Source organism: Carassius gibelio, chromosome B17 (assembly GCF_023724105.1).
Source record: "Carassius gibelio isolate Cgi1373 ecotype wild population from Czech Republic chromosome B17, carGib1.2-hapl.c, whole genome shotgun sequence".
In the NCBI taxonomy this organism is placed as follows: Eukaryota; Metazoa; Chordata; class Actinopteri; order Cypriniformes; family Cyprinidae; genus Carassius; species Carassius gibelio.
This window is the reverse complement of record NC_068412.1, coordinates 17634374-17653716: the sequence shown is the minus strand read 5'-3', so window position 1 is coordinate 17653716 and position 19343 is coordinate 17634374. Positions and strand designations below refer to the sequence as shown.

General features: G+C 37.5%; 1 protein-coding gene across 1 annotated transcript in view; it reads right to left on the bottom strand.

Moving 5' to 3' along the window:
- The window catches only part of peli1b (pellino E3 ubiquitin protein ligase 1b), a 31547-nt gene extending 15404 nt beyond the window's left edge, over positions 1 to 16143 (bottom strand). Inside the window, exon 1 of the mRNA XM_052580532.1 lies at positions 15779 to 16143. The gene's annotated coding sequence lies outside the window, so the exon portion shown is untranslated. The remainder of the gene's footprint in view (positions 1 to 15778) is intronic.
- Between the last annotated feature and the right edge of the window lie 3200 nt (positions 16144 to 19343).

Genomic DNA, 19343 nt, shown 5'->3' with positions numbered 1-19343 from the left:
TTCGGAGTCATTAATTTATGGGTGTAGTGGGGAACGTGGTCATACAGTCCCACTATAATACTTTAACAAGGGTTATGATTTTTAATAGGCCCCATGCATAAACTGCACTCAAATTCCTTAAAGCCATACAAAATCAACACCTGCCCCTTACACACGATCCTGATAACACCAAAGGAAGTGGTCTAAATGACATCCACAGCACATGAAGTGCTAAAAGGTGTTAGCCTTAGCTGTTAACTTCTTATATAAAAGGGCAAAAGACTTTCAGGACAATTAAAGGGTTAGGTTACCCCAAAATAAGAATTCTGTCATTAATTACTCAACCTCGTGTGGTTTCCTAACCCACAAGACCCTGCATAGAGAGCAACACAACTGAAATGTTTCTAGACCCAGAAACATAGCAAGGACATCGATAAAACAGTCCATGTGACATCAGTGGCTACACTTCAATTTTGCAAAGCTACAAGAATACTTTTTGCATGCAAAAAAATATATATGTATCAATATATGTATAAATATATCATGACATGTTCAGGAGAAAGTATGCAGATGTGCCGCGGTATGTTTATGTGTCTGTGAACAATTTAGTTCTGTTGCTCTCTATACAGGGTCAGAGAGCCCTCAGATTTCATTAATTTGTGTTCTGAAGGCGAACGGAGATCTTACGGGTTTATAATGATATAAGGGTGGTCAATATATGACAGAATTGTAATTTTTGGTTGAACTTACTCTTTAAGCAGCCATTCACTAAAAGAGTAACATTTATTTTTAAGTGCAAGGCTATTCATTTTCCTTCTACGTAAACACTAGGTGAACATGTTTGACTTATGCTCTTATCTCACACGACACAGCTTACAAAAAACAAAATCTTTCAATGTGCACAATTTCTAACTTTATTCTCAGTATGCAAATGGAGAGAAAAGCGGAAGTCAGTGCTGATGTTACGGAGGAAAAGAAAGGGGTGTTTTAAGTGGCAACACTACTCACAACCCTTCCTACACCACAGAACTAGTACATATGTCACACTATTGTACCATGAATAACCACAGCAGTTCTTCCTGTCCTTAGATATAACACCATTTACACACAACCCTCATACTGAAACAGAGAGAGAGAGAGGGTGAGAGAGTGTGAATAGAAAGAGATTAGAAAGTGAGAAAGCAAAAGAGCCAAAAGGAAATTAAAAACTTAAAAGGTACTTTAGTTACTTTAGTTCACTTGAGTGTTATGCAACTTAAAACTGCAAGCAAACGCTTTTAAAGAAAGAGTACCTGTATCAGTGGTAGATTGTATTTGACGGTGTATGTTAGCATCAGGCCTGAAAATCTGGTAATATTAAAACAGGACAAACCAGCTCACTAGATTTACACAGAAAAACACACTCGATGACATCCTTTATCACCATTTTACACAACGGGTCATTCTAAAAACCATTCAAATAACTTGGAGTAATGCAAAGAGGGAGAGAGAAAACAAAAGGATAGAGAAAGAGATGAGAGGAAAAAAAATAGTCTTTTAGAAGGTCATCAGGTATATGCATCACTCATGCATGCAGATTTCTTAGATATTTCAGTTTTCTCCATCTCAGTTTCATACACAAAACCACCTCACATAGTCAGTAAAATAACCAACAATTTCTCTATATCAGCACATCTCATCTTACCACAGAGAAGAGTTTCTATTTCATGAAACAGAGTGAAACTGTTACATAAAGGTTCACATGGTTATAGTTTTACCTTTATGATGGTACCTTGCTGTACACACACACACACTTACTAGCTCCGAGATCTATTTTACAGTCAGTAACTGGACCAAAATACAGTACAGCACAGATGCACACCCTGTTTCACACACACACACACACCCCTGCTGTTTTTGTCCTGATTTGTCTCGCACTCCCTCTCTGTATAATGACCTGAAAAATAACCCGACCCCATGAGGAGCGAGACAGACTGAGTTAGAGTTAAACCTGAACCGGAATGTGAGTGAGAATGAGAAATGGAAACTACAGATCAACAAGCAGAAAAAAAAAAAAAAAAAGAAAAAAAAAAAAAAAGGAAAAAACAAAGTCACCCACAAAACTAGAACTGTTTCTGAGATGTCAACAACCACGACTCAGCCCACGGCTTTCACAAATCAAAAGTACTGAATAAAGTTCAGCTTTTGTTTCAGTGCTGGTGAGAAGCATGGAGCCAGCTCACAATAAATCTTCAGTGCACACAGAGATGCATTACTAAGGCTTAGGTTGGGCTTAAGGCCCAGTAACAAATGGCAGATTGGCTTTATTTCCACAGCCTTACACTAATATGGACTCTACAAATTAGTGTGCTGGGATATTAGCTGAATTCAGTTGGCACCTGATGCAATGTCATGCATGCCTCACTTATTAAACTTAGTGATATTTTAGCAGTTATTATTATGATTTTTAAATAAATGTGTAGGTTGTTTTTTTTTTGTGTAATTTTCATGTGCTTTTATTTTTAATATTTTTTGTTGATTATAATTCCAGTTTTAGTCATTTTAGTAATTTAAACTTCTGTTTATATTTTACTTTATTTCTGCTTTACTTAGATTTTTTTAAACATATTAATAGTTTTAGTTAACAATAACTCATTCTGCACTATATGGACATGAATGATACCTCAAGTCATGCAGCGCTAAACAAATTTTACAACTGAATCTGACTTTATTTCAAGGCTCCAACAATGACCCAGAGCACCTTAGCAACAACAAAAAATTTTTAACATCGCTTGCAGTCACCCACAACACCTTGGCACAGCGATGCACCACCACTCAGAAAATTTTAAAATCTACATACACACTGAACTTGTGTTCTAGACACACACAAAAAAACCCATAAAAAAGTGTGGGAACTTGATTTGGATCTTTCTTATTTGCTAACTGCTGCAATCTCAAGCAAGTTAAGGGATGCTTACGTTTATGAATAAATGTACACATTTATAATAAACACTGCTATATTCTATAAAAGATAATGGATTTAGATTTTTTGCTAACTGTCTGAATATACAACCAAATGAGCGTGTGAAACCTTCCTTTCTTCATTTTTCACACAGAACATGGTTTCAGATTGTGAGAAAAGTGACAGATCCCAGAACATAATACTGGTGTGAACTGCAAACACGTGATGAGCCGTTACCATTCCTCTACAAATTTACACACAGTTTAGGTACACTGATGTGCCTTTGTCTGACATATTAACTGGAAACAAGTCAGACTTCACAGATGTGTGTGTGTTTACAGCCTGAAGCAACCAATGAGCACAGACAACTCCCATACAAATCTTTCATTCACACACACACACACACACAAGCACACAGTGACCAAAAAAAACAAAAAAACAATCAATATCAAATAATTAGCAAATAAGTCACTTCAAAAATAAAATAAAAATAGAATTTCCCATATGCCAAAACCACCAAACACTCGGATTCAAAAAAAGTTTCCACCTCTGTGATTAAAATGAGAATTTTAAGACTCCAGCTGAATCACGAATGCAGGTTCTAGCATCATTTTGGTGTCAGGGGAGGTCTGAATTATAGCCCAACAGTGAGGAAAACTCCTTTCATGAGTGAGGAGGATGTGGAAGCTTAAACCATCCCCACCGAGAAATTAGGGAGACGTATCGGTGGCATCTGTGGTCTAAAATAGATCCAAAAGTAGAGAAGGAAGTTGAAATGAGAAGTTAGGAACCAGAGGGGAGGGACACATCTGCATCCAGCATTGGCATCTGGTCCGTGGGATACACAAGCACCACATGTGGGCGATGGAAGTTTGAAGTGGAGCATGTTGGGTGTGCAGCTGCTTCACAGCAGAAGGAGCAGACGAGGGATACACACCCGCTGAACACCCGTACGCATGGCCAACCACAGACGAATTAAAGCTGTCTGGGTTTGTACACAAAAGTGTTAAAGGAAACTTCCTGTCTTTGTGACATTAAGATTTCTTAAAGCTCAGGAAAGGATAACTGCAAACTGTTCTGGAAAATACAATTCAGTACTGTGAAAATTGTACTGTTTTGTGTAAATATGTAAAAATTAAACATCTATTATTTTAAATTATACAAGTGAATTTAGGCATTACAACATACAATTACACGGTCTCTAGACCAGACATGAGCAGCTCAACAAAATACTATAGAATTCACTGGACATCCTTTCACGAAACAAACGTAAGAAAGAAAATTGGGAGTATGGTTGTTTCAACACAAAACTTGGAATTTATCAATATGGATGCAAGCGTTGGCTATTATGAAATCTCACTTCTGGTCTCTGCTCGTGTACGCGAGTTATCTGAACTTGTGCGCAGCATAGTAAATCTGGTGGAGAACTGTGGAATTACAACATTGTTCATTTTTATTTTCCTGACGATCAAACGAAGCTTATTAGTGGATCATTAACAAGTAAGATTAATTAATTTTTTTTATTTTAAACAGGGCTTTACATTTATGTGTGTGAACAGCAGTGTAAACAAGACCATGAGGATTCAATCGTCACAATATGCATCTGCTGCGCTTCTATGAAAGAATAAAAACAGATATTAAGTAGGGGTGTAACGATACGCGTATTCGTATTGAACCGTTCGGTACGACGCTTTCGGTTCGGTACGCGGTACGCATTATGTATACCGAACGGTTCGTTGGAGTAATTAATTATATTTGAAAAAAAAAAAAGAGAGAGAGAAAGAAATATAATGATATGCGTTCAACAAGGTAGCCCAATAACCCAAACAACGTAACAGGCAACGCCCCTGACACTCCCGAAGAAGAAAAAAACACCATCTTATATGTTTATGTTAGGCTACTCAGCAGGCGCTCGCTCACTCAGTACGCACTGAAGGCTCGTTGCAAAATAGCCAATGCGTTTAACAGACTAGAAATGAGAAGATCCTCCAATAACCAACAGGTCTGGTGTTTGGGTGCACTTTGGATTCCCTTTAAGCTATAATGGTGATGGCAAGAGAGTGGTGGATAAATAAACAACGGTATGTCGCATCTGCAACATGACAGGGTACACCAGCGGGATTACAAAAAAAAAAAAAAAAAAAACCAGCGGGAATATCTGGGATATATGCGTCAGTACTATCTGGGAAAAGACGAAAAAAAGGAGAAACATGCACGCAGCAAACTATCCCTGCAGCATTTAGACACTATAGCTTACAGGGAATCCAACCCAAACACCAGACCTGTTGGTTATTTTAGGATCTTATATTTCTGGTCTGTTAAATGCATTAGACATTTTGCAACGAGCCTTCAGCGCGTGCTGAGTGAGCGAGCGCCTTAGGAGCCGTTCACATATCGTGCCTAAAAACGCATGGAAAACGCTAAGCGCGTCTTTCTCCTGAGGCGTCTGTCTTTGCTAAGCAACAATGACGTGCTCTCTCCATGAGACGCGGAAATTTCAGCGAAGGATAAATGGATTTGCAGCTCTAAAAATCGCTTGCAGTAGCTCTGCTACTGAATTTATTTCAAAATTGCAATCCATATACAACTATGATCAGCTGTTCCTTCATCTTGGCTGAGCTCTCAACGTTGTTACGGGAAAGGATGAAGCTGATTGGTTGGTTCTTGTCACATGACCCGCGGTGCGCTTGCGGCATTCTGAAAAGTTGAGATGTTTTTACATTTTGCTGTATCTAAAACGTATCGAACCGAACCGAACCGAACCGTGACATCAGTGTATCGTATCGAACCGAACCGTGAATTTTGTGAACCGTTACACCCCTAATATTAAGTCTATAAAAGGGATAAAATAAATAGGATCACACAAAATAGGCTATAATATAATTAATAGAATTACAAAAGAAAAAAAACTGTGAAGTGCACTGTGCAACAAGTATAGGCTACGCTCATTTTTGTGAAACACATGTTGTGTCAAAACATGTGCAAAATATGATCGTGGTTTTGCGCAGCTTGTCAGTGAACAACAGCTTAGTGTAGCCCTACTAGATTCAATATGAAACTCTTAGTAAAACAAATAGTGATCATAATCATGCTGAGGCTGTGCAGTTTTAAATTTGTTTAATAAATGCCGACTTGGGCATATGATCCACTCCATGCGATCACGTCTCTGAACCGGAGAGCATTTGTTTGGTCAGAAGGTTTGATGAGATGCTGAATTACGAGGTGATGTGAAAAAAAAAGAAAAGAAAAAGAAAACCGTATACGCACGCACAATTTCGGATTTGTCTGACCGATACCCAATCTGGCAGAAAATGCCAGTATTGGAGCCGATACCAAGTACTGTATTGATGCTTCCTACATACAGTATGAAAAAAATGGATACTTATTTTGCGATTTGCTAAAGATTACTTTTAACAGTGTTATCAAGTTTTAACTGAGTGTCAGACAAAAAAAAATAGAAAATGCACATCATAATATTATAAAACTGGCAGTTCTAGTTCTTGATTATAATCAGCTGAGCACTGTTCAAAGCATTTCTAACATAGGTATACAGGTCTTGGAACACTTCAAACTTTATAAGTAACTACAAAGTATCCTAATGAACACATTACAAAAAGATTCCACCACTAATGAGAAACTGAACTGCACATGTGGTCAATCACATTATATAGACTGAAAGAAAGCAGGTGACCTCCACCTGGGCGGAAACACAAGACCTTACCACATCACCACTTTCCCACCATATAATACTGAAAACTATTCAAATAAAATTAACGAGGTTGACGAAGAAAGCTGCACAACGGACTGTACAGCATCATCATCACAATGATGAATTTAAGCTAAAGATGAAAGCACAGATGGTGAAGAAGAGATATGGTGAGATGAATCAGATATCCAGGAGCCTGCACGCACACATGCACAAGAATCACCATATGCACTGAAGTGAAAAACAAAGCATCTTGCAGGGATAGTTCAACCAAAAAAACTATTTCTGTCAGCATTCACTCACCCTCATACATTCCAAACCTGTATGACTTTTCTTCTGCAAAATTCAAAGACATAACTTTTGAAGAATGTAGGTAAAGAAACAATTTTGCTTACCAGTGAAAAAAAAAAAAGATCTCAAAATATCTCCTTTTATGTTCCACAGGAGTCATAAAGTTTGAAACGACATAAGGGTAAGAACGTAATGACAGAATTTTTAGTTGAATTATGCCTTTAATTAACAGAGGCACGTACGCACTGACAAAAGGTGGCCTAAAGTCACCCTTTAGACTTGCTGAAAAACAAAAATCAAAGCTTAAGAAAAAAATTTCAGCTAGGAACAACAGGCCTTTGAAGCAGCGAGAGAAACATCAAACGTTTCCTACATGCTGCTGTGAAATGTTTAAAACCAGAGTTTTTTCTAGGGCAAGGGACAACTGCCGACCCTACATAAACGCTTTAGAAATGCAAGTGGGAGCCTTTTTTTTTTTTAATGTGGTCCTTTGCAGGTCATGCAGCAATGAACATGAAATCATATTGGGTTTTGTGCAAATCAAAGAATTTAAACACAAAATATTAAACCACTGTGCTACTTCTGGACCGATACAGTAAGCCGCATGCAACAAGTGTCTTTTATTGGCACCAGGTTACAAAGAGGATGTCGAGAAAGATTAAGAAATGAAAGATTAGACAAAGTTATCCGCTTCATGGGAACAAAGTCTGTGGTCTGTGGCTAAACTTAAACAAACCTTGATGTCTGAGAAAGTGATGATCAATGAGTCAGAACTAGCCAATCAACTGTCAGAGTTTTAAAAAAAAAAATTCTAAAAGGTGAAAAACAGATTTAGTTTGACCATATTGAGGTTGGTTAATCTTCAGAGTAACGTATGGATCACACACACACACACACACTACCTCACCATGGTCATTCACTCAACACTGAGCTAGCAGGCTAATTGGCTTTAGGCTTTCTTTGAGCAACAAAGAGCACATGGACTCTGACTTAAACCGCATTTATAAAGTCTCAGCTTGGTCTGTGTGTTTGCTTAATGGAGGATCAACAAAAAACAAGCGCTCAGCTTCAAGCTTAACAACAAACAAACGGAGAACAAAATGAGCATGGGGCATCCCAGAGGTCGCATGATTAAAGTCAGCAAGAATACGACCACAGTTTCACCAGCCAGCTCTCAAAGATTTGTGTTTCGATTTAATTTGTGAGGTGAGGAAAAAGGAGGAGTGTGCATTAACACACACACCCACCCACCCCTCCATCTGGTACCGATTACACCACAAAGGAAGAGACCTCTGCAATGCCCCACCCTCCCGTGCGCACACAGGAACACATGTATGCACAGTGAGGAAAAACGGAATGTCCTTTAGTACTAAATTGTTCCACAATAGCAGTTTAGATCTCAGGCATCTCATGTAGTGACAAAGTAACTTATCTATAGACAATTTATATTGAACACCTCAACAGACTGACTCACAAAAAAAATCCTAAAAAAAAAGTGAACTATAATGCAATTATGAATGCAAATCTGTATTAACAATAGCTAGTATTTCATAAGTCAAAACTGTTGACCTTACCATAACACAACAACAGCTTGGAATCACATGATGATCACATAAAACTGTCATTAAAAGATGCAAAATGATGACTCTGTTAACGTTTCCTACTAAAGGACATCAATTCGGGGTCAGGTGAACTCAAACAACCTATTACACAGTGCTTCCTTAAAGGGATAATTCACTCAAAAATGAAAATGTTGAACTGGTTTGATCTTCTACTTATGGAACACAAAAGAAGATTAATCTGAAGGGAACCTAACATTACTGAAGCTGATTCCATTTTACTGACAATTTTTATATATATATATATATATATATATATATATATATATATATATATAATTTCTCAAAATATCTTTTACATTTCACAGAAGAACGTCAGTCATGCAGTTTTGGGACAAAATGAGGCTGAAAAAAAAAAAAAAAAAAAAGCATTTTTGCATGGACCATCACTTTAAGACTGAACAACGAGTCAACTATTCTATCCCTTTTCCTATGTAAACGTGCTTGACAGATGTCTTTGACCACTGTGCTTGCACTTTTTGCAGTTACTTGCACATAACACTGCATTCTGAAAATGTGGCATTCGGCTCAAGGTAAAATTAATTAAAAAAAATAATAAAAATAAAAAAAATATTATATATATATATATTTCCCCATGCTACTACTCGCCTTATGTGTTATTTAATGTAAAAACAGGCCAGTCACAAATTGTGTTTTTGTATTTAAAAACGTAAGAGATGGCAGTGGGATGGACAAAAAACGCATGGTCTAGAGATGTGATTTTAAAAGTCAAAACTTTTTTCCTTGATCACTGCATTTTTATTCACAGTGTCACGCGTGAAAGACGTGAACGCAGTCAAACATGTTTGTATGTTTACATAGAAAGCAATGGAACAGTGGCATAATGAACTGCAAACACATTCTGTGCATACGACCAATAAATATGCATTCTTTACACACTTTATCTTATGGTATACTACAGACAAAGATAGGAAGCAATATAAAACTGAAGATAACCATCTAGGAACGAGAAACAGTTACAAACAACACTCAAGCTGAACACGTGACAGTGAAATGGCTTGTTTTCTTAAACGAGTGAGGAACAGACAGATGGAGAGAAGACAGGAGAGAGGAGGGGACAGGCCGAGCTTCAATTTCAGGGGCTTTTTAATTATTCAATGACATGAGCACTGAAACCTAAGAGAAACAAACAGACTGGATGGTGACAATGAACTAACCATTTAGACACATACAGATATGTAAAAAAACACCACAGTGGAACACACATGATCTTGAGTCTCCATGCACTTGGGGCAATGTGTGCGTGTTTGAAACTAAGGCTAGCCGTTCAAACACACATCTAAAGAAGCACTTGCTACCAGAGATGCTCACAAGTCTCTGAGCTCGAGTCCAAGTCAAGTCTCAAGTCTCTGAGCTCGAGTCCAAGTCAAGTCTCAAGTCTCTGAGCTCGAGTCCAAGTCAAGTCTCAAGTCTCTTTATTATATTAAGTCTCTGGTTATAATAAATGTTGCATCACGTACAGCGACCCATCCAAGCTGCTTAGAACACTGCATAGTTATATATAAGGAATTCAAAGCATGTAATATGTTATTATGACAACTCTATTTATTAGCATACAATATCAACTTTGATTTTGGTATATAATCAGTGTAAATAGGCTATTGCAACATGACAAAAACACCAAGAATGCTTTACTTTTAAGTTAATATCTGTATTTTGCATTTATGGATTCAGTAATGGCCTTCTGTCTGTCCTGGCTGTATAGCTGCACACCTCTTGTCTGGCTTAAGAATGAACAAAGCTACGCTGACTTATGTTATTCATACAATACCTACTCACAAATAAACATCAAAAACAAAGCCGGCTGCAATGAATTTCTGTGCAAAACAGCTTTTACTACAAACACTTCAACACAAGAACATTGTTATCACACAAGAACATTTTGATAGAGAACCAAAAATATTTAAAGTAGATAAAATTAGAATAAATAAAATGGAAATGTCTACATACTATTACTACTGTAAACTTTGCAAATAGGACATCAGCCCCTTCAAGTCAATGAACAATAACAAAGTGGGCTGCAATGAATATCTGTGCAAAACGTCATGGCTCCGCTCCTACCCAATGACAGAGGCACGCAGGTTTTTTTCCACTGGAGTACTCACGTGAAGGATGCGTGCACAACTAATAACTAATATCATCACGCTATAAAGGGTTGGCCTGCGCTGGGTGCGCCCCTCCCCCTATAACTGTTCTGTCTCGCGGAGGAGCTCATTTGTGTGCATCTGTGTGAAACACGCGCTTTGAAACACGCATAGGAAAAAAGAGCGACAGAAAGAACGGCTCCCCTCCAGCCGTGACTCGGCTCCCATCGTTCATGTTTATGAGCCGTTCAAAAGAATCGGTTCGTTCGCGAACGTCACAACTCTAACAGCGAGCTCATCTGACGTTTACTAAAAATTAACATTGTTCACGAGTCCCGGAGCTCGAGTCCGAGTCGAGTCTGAAGTCTTTCGAGGACGAGTCTCAAGTCGAGTCTGAAGTCACTGTTTGTGCGACTTAAGTCGCACTCGAGTCCGAGTCTCAAACTCGAGTCCCCATCTCTGCTTGCTACCCAGGAGAGCACAATGCTATCTTCCCAGAAACTGTCAAATGATCCCAATGGTCCAGTAAGGTGGGGGATGCTCTTGGCTGTCTAAACAGGAAACAAGTCATTTTTCAGAGCAGTCATATGCTAACACTAATAAAAAGTCTTTAAACAACAATCAGGTGGTTTTTAGATTTATTTTTTAGCAGTTCGAAAGGATGCCTTTTAATGACGCGAACACCAGTCACTCTTTATGCCAGAGCTCATCCTTCTGCCCGTTTCAGCTTTGACTGGCAGAGGCTGACCTCTCGGTCTCCATGACAATAACTCATTTACAGCCCGCAGTGATCAGCGCTGGCTCTCCCCAAAGGAAGTTAAGGGGGAACAGTGGCCTGAGATGGGGGTTGGTGTGTCCTTCAGGTCAAATGGCCAGTCTCGTCTTTCACACACAGCTCGGAATTTAGCTGCTCGGAGTAAAAAGCGTGCAGAAAGTCAGACTCAGCAGGACAGATTATCAGAATCAGGTTTTATTTGGTACATTAGATGCCGAAATTTAAATAGAGTTCAACAGATACACAGGAGCAGAGATGAAATAAATCAAGATACATACACAATCCGATCAAGTGTGAAGACTACGGTCACACAGGCTACTATTGAAAAGTTTGGGGTCTGCAAGATTTTGTTTCTTTTCTTTTTTTTTCTTTTTTTTTAAAAAGTCTCACCAAGGATGCATTTATTTGATAAAAAATTCAGTAGAAATGTAAATATTGTGAAATGTTGCATGTGTTGGCAAGGTTGCCTTTTCAGACATCATTACTCCAGTCTTCTGTGCCACATGATTTTTTTTTCCCAACATGTAAAAGTCTTTACCGTCAACTCCACCTCCTAGTTTACTGTAAAGACAACTCTAGGCTAGGCATTTAAAATATAATATACATAATTTCTTTAGTTTTCAGCTGTTGCAACTACAAACAAACTCAAAGGACTGAAGTGGTCTGTCAGCACAGGCATGCATGTGAGAAAAAGAGAGAGTTCTTCCTGCTTCCTTTTCCTCTGAGGTGCCCACTGTCTGACCTAGTTTCCACAATACGTCATCCTTAAAAACTTTATTATGTAGAGACTCAACAAAGTGGCCACAAGACAGTAGTGGTTAAAGAATATAATAGTTATATGTATGTTCACTAGCACAAAACTGTTCCAAAAGTTGTGTTTTGTATGATTTTTTTATGCTCACAAGGGGTGGCGTTTTTTTTTTTTTTTTTTTAGTTGCATTTTTAGTGTCTTAAAAAGTGTCACTTTTAATCAGTGTTGTGCAAGTTACTTCCAAACTGTAATACATTACAGATTACTTATTACGGTTATTTAAATGTAATACTTTACCTTACAATATTACTGTCTCAGAATTGTAATACATTACATTACTCCTGTATTACTTTTGAGTTACTTTCACGAAAATAACTACAAGGTAGAACTTAAAATTCTAAAATGACAAAATGTAATACAGAGAATTTTAAATCCAGAAGGCGGCAATTTGATGTTCCATAATGACTGGGCTATCCAGGCTACTAACAATATAGCATATCATTGGCAAAGTGAAGGCTCAAGACAAGAAAAGGATGACAGACAAAATCACAAATGATTAAAGTCTGTTAAAAGTATGGTAGAGGTAAAATTATCTGGCAATATCCGTGAATAGCTTGGGTCTATTAATATAAGACACAACATAAGTAAACTCTAATGCCGTGACAAGATGCACATTTGTTTTACTTTATTCTCTTTGAATTCAAGAGGTTCACAACACAGAACTGTCATGCACAAAGTGCACATGATGAACATAGCTTAGGCTGTGCTTTCTCAAGTATAATGTGCAGTAGGAGGACCAACCCCTTAGCCTCAGTCTTTTCTGTCCACAGAACTGAACATATAGGCTAAACATAGCCTAACTGCTTACCACCTCTTGAATGTACAGTCGTCTTCTGCTTTCTTCATTAGCCCCTTTTCCACTGGCAAGCGCGACTCGCGAGCACAGCAGGGGCGGAAATCATGCCTCGCGCCACTCATGTAAAACCCGCCTTCACTGGACTATGTCACGCAATAACAAAGCTACACCAACAAGAGGGAGATTAATGAAATCTCACGGTCTCGCAAAGTTTTTTTTTTTTTTTTTTGTAACGCACGCTTTGCTGAAAATGTACAGAGTAAAATATTACTGAAAATTAATTAGTAATGCCTTACACTACTGCGTTACAGGAAAAAGTAATAAATTACTGTAATGCATTACTCCCAACACTGCTTTTAATACATTTATAATGCGTCCATGTTGAATAAAAGTATTGATTTATTTCAAAGAAAAAATCTTACTGACCCTTTTTGAAGGACAGCGTACATCTTTACTTTTGTGAGAAATAAAAAATCTGATCAATCACATGACAGTTGCATAGATATAGATGATTCTGTACTGTAGAACTGGGTCAATAACTCAATTTCAATTAAATAGACACAATCAGCAGTTAATATGGTGAAAGGTCTCCGGGGGCGCTATTTAAATGCAGAGATATGGCACAATTTCCAAAAAAGCACCGTGCTTTTTCTTCAAATGAATATAAATCACTGGAACATATAAAATGCGGTGATCAGTCAAAAGTGGGCGACTTGTTTTATCAACCTTCAAAGACTTGTGAAACCCGCAAAAAGTGTTTCTCATGATTGAAAAAGACTGGTGACAATCAGTAAATTAGATTCACTGCACTAATATTTAACTATGCTATGTTGAATTGCCTTACAAGATCTATTCTCAAACATGTACGCTTAATAAATGGAAAATTCATCATAAAGACAGCTAACTTTGAGAGAAGATCAAAGTTGAGCAAAGCAAAACACCAAATAAAGAGCTAAACATTGCGATCTTTATCAGAGAATGACAACATGGCTCCAATGAGCTCTGAGATAAATTCAGGGACAGAGACAGCCAATTTCACCATCATAGCACTGATCCAGGAACAGTTTTTCACAGTTAATGCCACTGGATAAGATCCACAGACTAAAAATTTATCCTAGACCTGCAGTCTAAGTCACTGAAAGTGATACAGACTGAGATCATTTTACACTACAGCAGAGTCAGTGCAGCTACCATGCTTGAGGGAATACATGTAATACACGTTACATAAGGTGATGTGTACACAAAGACAAACAACATACTCAAATCACCAATACAGCAAAAAAACAAGGCACAAAGTGTCAAGCGGTGGTAACCTTTGCCCTTGTTAAAGGAAAGCAGTGAAACAACTAAAGGAAATGACTCCCTGGTAATTTATCAAGGCAAAACAAACTCAGAAGGAACAATATTCTCTCTTACCAGTAACTTTACTCCACAAAAAAGGAACTGTATAGGTAGAAAACAACACCACTGAATTGCCAGCATTCAGAAAGTTCAGTTTATAACTGCAAAAACATCCTCTGCATCAAAATTCTCCTACTAAGATACCCATGTTGAAGTACACAAATCAAAATTCACTCAACGTGTTTAAACCACACACAAACCTGAGAAAATCCCTTTGGTTATTGATCTCAAACTTATTTTAATTAAAATTTTACTGTGAACAAAAAATAACAACTTAATTTTAAACAAAAACAAATATACAATTCAGATTAATGTTTATGTAAAATGTAAGTATTTTTAGACAAATCATAAAAATCACTAATAACCATTTTTGCTTTGCAATGCAAGGCTCATAAAGTATTTAAATAGATTAAAATCTGCTGTGCACGTTTTTACAGGCCAGGCCTAAAATGCAGCAATCAATTTTGTATGGTCTCTCTATCCAATAAATACTACAAATTAAGTAATTTTCCAAGCTTTAAAATAATTTATTAGACAGCTGGAAGTTTCCCATTTTTAGCAGCATGCATGCATGTGATAGCAGAAACAATGGAGAGACAGTAAATGCTGTATTAACGCATGTTAATCCATTGATTGTTCTAATAAATAATTCAGATGTAGCAGCACCGGCTGGTACCAAAAACGGGGGGATGTGATTGACATCCTGACGTCAGCACGGGAACGGGACAAAGGCCACATTGGGTCGGACCAGATGCTCGGTCTGCCTATGCAAATGACTCCGAGCGTTTAAATACATAAGCAAAGAACAATGACACGTCTGTAACGAGCCCATAAAAGCCAATGCAAATTCTGCTCATAAAGTATATGGAGTGCACTGCTTTCTCAGTTAGTATGACTCTCCATTGTCTTCGCAAACACATGAAAACGAAGGCTTGTTGTCAATAACTGGACTTGACGTATAATGTAGAGAGCTATGTTATTGCAAAAAAACTAACAAAACAAACCTATTCGTACGTGACATAAATACATAGAGAAATATAAATGCCACTTATTTGCTCTGCTAAACAATAAATGTTCTTCTGTTACAGACATTTAATTCGCTTTTAGAAAAGCAGAACAACCCCATGACAGTTTATCTGATAACATTAGACTCAAACCATGTAAAAAACGCATAAAAAGATGAGTACTTATACTTAAAATTATTCTTAGAATTAAAGTCAACATGATAGCCAGAATATAGTCTACATACAAAATATAACAAAAGATGCAAGACTGTGATAACAAGCCAGACTCATGTTATTTTATAAAACACAAGCCCTGTTGTTTATTTTTCTAGTAAATATGAGGTACTCACGGCGGTGCTGGTGTTTTCCGAAGCACGAACAAAGAGCTGCTCCGTTAGCACGGGTGTAGCTACAACTGCTGTTTGACTGAATAAATGGTCAAAGAAAATAAAACAAACCAGAATATAACAGAGAGAGAGAATTAAGGATGAGGAGCCACGCGAGGCTAACTTGCTAACAAAGGCAGGTGTTGACAGTTATCCTTAAAATTCAAACAAAAATAATATTTTTCCCGTTAAATGCGACGTGATCTCAGTCAGTCTCGGAAGAAACATAGAGGGTCGGAACAAACAATAACGTTTGTAAAATGGTGTTGTCCGCCGGCTGCTTCTAGAGAGACTGTAAACGGACGGTGGTGGTGTTTTGTATTTTAGTGGCTATGAGCGGAGAAAAACCTGCCGCGTCACTGATCGGGTGAAGAGCATTCTGGGTAATGTAGTTCTAATCTCAGAAGGAGTCAGAATTCGCAAATGTTTCTGGGTTAGGTTATACAGTCTATCACAAACGTGTCTTTGCAGCAAATCTCATATTTGTGCTGCAGGCACGCCCACAGAAAACAATAACTATTTATTGCCATATTCAATAGATGTCTGTACAACAGTTCAAAGGAGTAAGGCCCTTATTAGATATTATTCATTAAACACTACCAGTAGGCTATTCATCTCTCTGTCAACAGCCTACATAAAGAGGGAGAGGGAGAGAGAGAGAGTGAGAAAGAGAGATCTTTTTTTTAAATAATGGATTCTCAGGAAAACAGTTTTGTTGTTTGTCATTGTTAGTCATAAATGCAGACTAGTGTATTTTTATTAGGCTACCTAATTTCTAATTTATTATGTATTTGTATGCTGCATTGTTATTATTTATTTATTTATTTATTTATTTACTATTGTCATATTTATTTATTCATTCATTTTTTATTTGTATGACTGTTGGAGTAACCTATCTGAAATCTGAATTGAGTGCTGCTAGCCTTTGATTAACTTAGTCATTAAAGTCATCTGTGTGGTTTCCTGTTTTCTGACACAACAATGCCTTATTTTGGCATGTACTATTGGAAAGGCAAATTAAACATGACTCCGCAATCAAGACTGTAACGCCTGTATAGCGAGGACAAGTTTAGGCTATTTTTTTTATGAGTAATACTGAAGAATGTTATGGTATTGTTCTTTTAGGGGTTATGAATACATGATGATGCCTCATCATTAACCATCCTGATTAAGATTACTGTCAGGCCCATACAAGTGTACTGTCTTTGAAAAAAACAAAAAAAAAAACAGAAAAGAGGCCATGTGGACAAAATAAACATGATATGGAAGATAACATCTCAAAACTGTCCCAGATGATAGAGGTATTCAGAGACATCAGTAGATCTGATTATTCTGAGTGCAATGACGCTACACAGCCACAGACCATTTCATATAGACAGTGCTGCTAAAGGAAATCATATAAATTATGTGATTACACTCGGGAAAAATAGATGCTCAGATTCTTCCTTGTTATTCAGAGTCTACAAAAAATTCTCTCTCTTTCAAAAAACATTTAGTTCTTGACTTGTGCATGTTTCCAGGAGATAGATGTCACTTCCATCACCTGCTTACATAAACCTAAAGGCAATCAGATCATCTCTCTTCCACCCACTCTTTTATGATATGGGACTTTCCTTGCACTTAAAAGAAAAAAAAACATTATGACTAGTCCTGGACTAGATAACATGTTCAGTAGAAATATGGTTTAACCGTGCCATGTAACTCAAAACAGTGTTTGGGAAAGGGTTCCCAGTTTTTGAGCTGTTCAGACATGATCTGGTAATATCATTCAGCTCTAGCCCAAGCCTGCTCATAGCTCATAGCAATGTTGTGAAAACAGTGTAATGTTGGCACAAGTTATGTATTGAAATACTCATAAAGTCATAACACACCAAAAACAATATAACTCAGGTAGATCAACAAAATAACGAGCACACATTTCACATCCATTTGTAGAAACTTAACTTGGAGATAAGCATGGCTAGAGGTTAGTCAGTGCACACAGACATCTGCAAGCACACATATCATGAGCTGTGGTGTTGATTAATATCTGCTTAAAGTTGTTGTCTGTGTTTATGTTATCGTGGCAACGAAACTGACACCTCATACTAGGGTTATAACGATGTTTTCTCAATGCATCAATTACAAACCCTGATGAAGCATATGCATCGAACTTGAAACATGGATTTTTGAATCGTGAATCAATGAGTTTCTTATTTCTAAAGATACATGACAATGTATAAAGGGCTCCATTACCTTCTATGTTACATTATGGCCCCATAGAAACAGTTTTTGTAAAAATAGGCTAACGATTGCATCATCACCACACGACTCCCTGTCGCATTACCGTACAGACAGGAGGAGAAGCTCGCAGGCAATTAACTTTATATGGCGTACTGGCTTTACATTTTAAAATACTATACAAAATAATTAATCAGAATACTTACTCCTGCTCACTCACGACAAAGAACTCCCCGCTCAAGCTCGCCGTCTCTGCAAGATTAACGATGGCAGTTTGCACGCACAGTTACTAGAAGATTTACATCTGTCAGACAGGTTGCTGACGTCATCAAGCTTAGTTTGAGTCTGCGCGTCAGAAACGGAAGTGCTAAAAAAAGCTTAAAATGGGCTTCACTTGTCTCAGTTGAGTTCCAATGGGGTCACTGTGTCCATTTCTTTTACTGTCTATGCGTTCAGCTCATATTCTCCAAAATGATGCTACGGTGATGTGGAGAGACATAAAGTCATTATTTTAGTTTTATTTGCGTACAAAAAGTATTCTTGTCACTTCATAACGTTATGGTTGAACCACTGATGGCAGATGGACTACTATGATGATGCTGTTCATACTTCCTGGACCTTGACAGTGTATTATATTTGGCAGTCTATGGGACAGTCACAAGCCTGCTGGTTTTCATCCAAAATATCTTAAATTGTGTTCCGAAGACAAACAAAGCTTTTATGGGTTTGGAACAACATGGGGGTAAATGATTATTGACAAAATGTTAATTTTAGAGTGTAGTATCCCTTTAACACAAATTAATTTTTATATTTATATTTAGTACAAGAGCTCCTCGCTTGTGTTCTCTCCTCTGCGTTGTATCTTGCATTTTAATACGTAAAACCAATTCTAAAATGCAACTGTCAATTTTTTATATATTTTTTAAATCTCTACGGTTTTCGTTTTTCCCATTCAACTGCCCTGCGTCTAGCATTTTTAAACACAAAGAAGTTCCATGTGAACTGCCCCTTTAAATGCTTTGTCTACAGCACCAAACTAATCATTTATTTGATGCCATTTGCTTTGTGCATGCCTATTCAGTCTCTATAAATCTAGAAATATAAAGATAGTCATATGATAGTCGCCATTATACATTTTAAATGACACCAAAGTCCATTGTTTTATGTCAAAGGTGACTTGAGTGCCAATGTTAAGTGTTGCGCTGATAAGATTCAAAACATAAGAGGTGTGTTAAGAAGTGAGCTGAGGAGAAAGATGACAGTTTGACAGCCTCATGTGATAAAATACCAGAGCTTAACCATATATTAC